At 48.7% G+C, this 5,000-nt stretch overlaps 1 protein-coding gene across 1 annotated transcript in view; it reads right to left on the minus strand.

Annotated features, from left to right (window-relative positions):
• LOC125030578 (vesicle-associated membrane protein-associated protein A-like) overlaps nucleotides 1-5,000 on the minus strand; it is a 29,992-nt gene that overhangs the window by 11,540 nt on the left and 13,452 nt on the right. The window lies entirely within an intron of this gene.

Genomic DNA, 5,000 nt, shown 5'->3' on the forward strand with positions numbered 1-5,000 from the left:
TGCGTGGAGTCTCTTTCGAGAGACCGGCCAGTACTCCAGGAGGCTTGGATAAGGCCGAATAAGGGCCACCAACCAACAACAGGACAGATTTCTCCATAAATCTGTGATGTGGTCCAGGAGAAGCACTGCTAGGTCCATTCAAGACTTTCAGCGGGCCACTGGAGTATGCATTTCTGACCAGACTGTTAGAAACAGTCTCCACGAGGATTGCATGAGGTGGCCGTTGGTTGGGCCGATTCTCACCGCCCAGCACCATGCAGCCCGACTGGCCTTCAGCAGGGACCACAAGAATTGGCAAATCGCCACTAGCATCCAGTACTGTTGAAAGCAGGTTCACTTTAAGTGCATGTGACACACGTGACCAAGTCTGGAGACAACATGGAGAGTGATATGCGGCATGCAACATCTTTCAGCATCCCTCATTTGGTGGTTTGCCGGTTATGGTCTGGGGAGGCATATCTCTGGAGGGTTGCACACTCCTTCATGTGCTTAATCAAGGTACCCTGACAGCTGTTAGGTAAAGAGAAAAAATCCTCAGACCCATTGTTTGACCCTATACCCGTGCAGTGGGCTTCGGATTTCTTCTGGTACAGGACAATGCCTGACCAGTGTCCTGTGGCCAGTGTGTGCTGCCAGTTTCTGTGGACTGGCCCTCACGTTCTCCACACTTGAATCCCATTTAGCGTTGGAGCATCGCACACCACACACACACACACACACACACACACACACACAAACAACAACAAACAGCAGAGAGAGAGAGAGAGAGAGAGAGAGAGAGAGAGAGAGAGAGAGGGAGGGAGGGAGGAGGGAGGGGAGGGAAGGGAGAGAGGGAGAGAAGGAGAGAGGAGGGAGGAGGGAGGGGTGGAGAAGGAGAGGGGAGGGGGGAGGGAGGGGGGAAAAGGGAGGGGGGGGAGGGAGGGGGGGAGGGGGGGGGGGGAGAAGAGAGAGGGGAGGGAGGGAGGAGAGAGAGGGAGAAGAGGGAAGGGGGAGGGGAGGGAGAGAGGAGGAAGAGGGAGGGGAGGGGGGGGAAAAGGGGGGGAAGTGGGCGAGAGAAGAGAAGAGAGAGAGAGGAGAGAGGAGAGAGAGAGAGAGGAAGAGAGAGAGAGGAGAAGAGAAGAGAGAGAGAGAGGGGAGGAAAGGGAGAGAGAGAGGGGGGAGGAAGAAGGGAGAAGGGAGAGAGAGGAGAGGGAGGGGGAGGAAGAGGAGGGGGAGGGAGAGAGGGGGGGGGGAGAGAAAAAGGGGAGGGGGGGAGGGAGAGAGGGAGGGGGGGGGGGAAGAGGGAGGGGGAGGGAGGAAAAGGGGAGAGGAGAGAGAGAGAGAGAGAGAGGGGAAAAGAGAAAAAGAGAGAGAGAGAAAAGAGAGGGAGAAAAGAGAAAAAGGAGGAGGGGGGAGGGGGAAAAAAAGAGAAAAGAGAGAGGAGGGGGAGGGGGGAGTGGAGGGAAAAAGGAGGGAGGAGGGGGAGGGGGGGGAGAAAGGGGGGAGAAAAGAGAGGGGGGGGAAAGGAAGAAGAAGGAGGGGAGAGGGGGAGAGATGGGGAGGAGAAAGGGGGAAAAGGAAAAGAGAGAGGAGAGGAGAAGAGAGAGGAGAGAGAGAGTGAGAGGGAAAGGAGAAGAGAGAGAGAGGAAGAGAGAGAGAGAGAGAGGGAAAGAGAGAGATAGAGAGGAGAGGTGAGGGGTGAGAGGAAAGAGAAAAAAGGAGAGGGGAAATAAAGAGGAGAGAGAGAGGGGAAAAAGAGAAAAGAGGAGAAGAGGGGAAGAAAAAGAGAAGGAGAGAGAGGGTGAGTAGGGGAGAGAGGAGAAAAGGATGGGAGGAGTGGGAGAGGGAAAGAGATAGGGGAGAGAGGAAGAGATGAGGGAGAGGGGGAGTGGAGAAGGAGATGAGAGGGGAAAGGATGGGGAGAGGAGGGATGGGGGAAAGAGAGGAGGAATGAGGGGAGGAGAGAAGAAAGAGAGGGAAAAGAGAGGAGGGGGAAAGAAAAGAGAGAGGGAAAAGAGAGAGGAAAGAAAAAAGAGAGAGAGGGAGAGGGATAAAGAGGGAGGAGGGAAAGGGGTTTTGATTTTAGGATGTGGAGAAAAGGGAGAGAAAGGGGAGGGGGGAAAAGGAGGGAGGGAGAGAAAAGTGAGGGGGAAAAGGGAGATTTGGTGGGAGGGGAAAAGAGAGGGTTTTGTGAGTTTTTGAGGGAGAGGAGGGAAAGAAGAGAGAAGAAAATTACGACGAAGAGAGAGAGAGGAGAGGGGAAAGAGAGAGAGGGGCGGGAAGAAAAGAGAAGAGAGAGAGAGAGGGAAGAAGAGGAGAGAGAGAGAGAGGGACGACGAGGAGAGAAGAGAGATGGGATGGGAGGGGAAAAGAGGGGAAAAAAGTGGGAAGAAGAAGAGAGAGAGAGGATGAAAAGAGAGAGAGAAGAGGGGGGAAGGAGGAGGGGGGAGGGGGGGGAAAAGGGGGGGAGGGGGGGGGGAAGAGAGAGAGAGAAGAGGGGGAGAGAAAAGGGGAGATAGAAGGAGAGAGAGAAAAGGGAGGGAGAGAGAGAGAGAGAGAGAGAAAAAAAGAGAAAAGAGAAGATAGAGAGAGGAGGGAAAAAAGGGAAAAGGGGGGCTGGAAAACGGAAAGAGAGGGGGGGGGAGGGGCGGGGAAGGAGAGAGAGGAGGGGGGGACGAGGGAGAAAAGAGAGGGGGGAAGGGAAGGAGAGAGAGAGAGAGGGGAAAAGGGAGAGGGGAGAGGGAAAGGGAGAAGGAGAAAGGGCGGGAGAAGAAGGCAGAGAGGAGAGAGAGGGAAGAAAAAAAAGAGAAAGAAAAGAGGAAAAAGAGAAGGGGAAAGGAGAAAAGAGAGAGCAAAGAGGATAAAAAAAGAGGGGACTGACAGCAGAACAGAGAGAGGAGAGATGGGACAGACAGAGAAAAGAAAAGAGAGAGAAGGGGACAGACAGAGACAGAAGAGAGAGAGAGACTGGGCCAGACAGAGACCGAGAAGAGAGGAGACTGGGACAGACAGAGACAGAGAGAGAGAGAGACTGGGACAGACAGAGACGAGAGAGAGAGAGAGACTGGGACAGACAGAGACGAGAGAGAGAGAGAGAGGGACAGAAAGACAGAGAGAGAGAGAAAAGGAGAGGGGAGAGAGAGAGAGAAAAGGAGGGGAAAACGGGGAAAAAGAAAAGAGAGAGGAGAGAGAGAAAAAGAGAGAAGAGGAGAAAAAAGAAGAGAGAGAGAGAGAGGAGAGATGGGAAAAGGGACAGCCAGAGACAAAGAAAAGAGAGAGAGAGACTGGAAGACAGAGACAGACAAGATGAGAGAGAGAGACGGGCAGCCCAGGACAAAACAGAGAGAGAGAGAGGAGGGGAAGAGAGGAGAGAGAGAGAGAAGAGAGATGGACGACAGAACAAAGAGAGAGAGAGAGAGATGGGACAGAGAAGAAGAAGAGAGAGAGAGAGAGACGGGGGCAGACAGAGACAGGAGAGGAGAGAGGGACGGGACAAGAAGAGAAGAGAAGAGAGAGAGGACTGGAAAAGCAAAAGACAGAGAAGAAGAGAGAGAGACTGGACGACAGAGACAGAGAAGAGGAGAGAGACTGGGACTACAGCAGAAAGAGAGAGGGACTGGACAGACAAAACAGAGAAAGGAAAAGAAAACTGGGCAGACAGAGACCGGGAAAAGAGAGAAAATGGAAAGGATTAAAGACGAAGAGAGGAGGAGACTGGACAGCAGAAGCAGAGAAGGAGACTGGGACAAAGAGACAAGGGAGAGAGGACGGGACAGAAGAGATTGAAGAGAGAAAGACTGGGACAGCCAGAGACAGAGAAAGAGACTGGACAGACAGAGCTGAAGAGAGAGAGACGGGACAACAAAACAGAGAGAAAGAGACTGGACAGCCAGACGGAGAGGAGAAAGCCCTGGAAAGACAGACAGAGAGAGAGAGACTGGGACAGACAGACAGAGAGAGACAGAGACAGAGAGAAATCACACATACAAAAAATGAAATAAAAATAAATAATACACTTCTACAGTAATAAGAACATAATATGCCAAATAAGAATATAATGGCTTTATATGTGAATAATGAACACACATCAATTACAAATATGACCTTTGACTAAACCATCTGAAGGACTAAACATACACTGCACATACCCTCCATACAGAGAGACAAACTGCCAAGCAATAAAAAAATCTAGATAATTAAAACTCCAATAGAACAGAATATTATTGTACTAAAATCATTTCCATAATAATAATAATAATAATAATTTCTGCTTGCCGTGAGAGAAAAAAAGGAAAAAGGAGTTCTAATTAGAACCAGCATATGGAAATGAGTAATACACACAATACTAGAAGCCAGATGATGGTACATGTTACAATATTGCAAAACTATTCAGCACACCACCATACCCTACTTTTTTAAAGCAATTGCTTCAACCATCTCTCCTTACATAGCTGCTACTGGAACTATAATCATATATCAGTTGTTACAATGCTTTAAAATTCAAGGCAAAACTGTACAGAACTAGCTTAATGCTCTCCTCTAAACCCCCTACAAGACCAAGTATGTGCTTTATTTACATTCTCCTATTCTTTCCACAATCATTTCACCATTTTCCCTCTTCTCTATTTAAAAAAAAATCTCTAATACTTGAAAACTCTTGTGTATATCATAAGTATCTTTATTTCTAATCCTCACAGTCTGGATATTCCCAGGAAGAGCCCAAGAACATGAAAAAAATCTTGTTCTTCCCTGAATATTTTTATAGACAAAACACTATTAGCAAAGTCATTATTCTACATGAAAATATATAAAGCCAAATAGTTTCATGCAAAACCTAAAATTTCTGATTGGGCTCCTACAACCATCTTTATGTAGAAAATGATGACTGGATGCTGTGCAATGCTACTGCAGGAATGTTTTTACGAGTATCAGATACGTATCTCTTCAATTTACAAAAAAGCACAAATCTATTCAGAATGCATGAATTCAATCATCCTGCCATTTTTCTTCACTTAAGATCA

Source organism: Penaeus chinensis, chromosome 2 (assembly GCF_019202785.1).
Source record: "Penaeus chinensis breed Huanghai No. 1 chromosome 2, ASM1920278v2, whole genome shotgun sequence".
Lineage (NCBI taxonomy): Eukaryota > Metazoa > Arthropoda > Malacostraca > Decapoda > Penaeidae > Penaeus > Penaeus chinensis.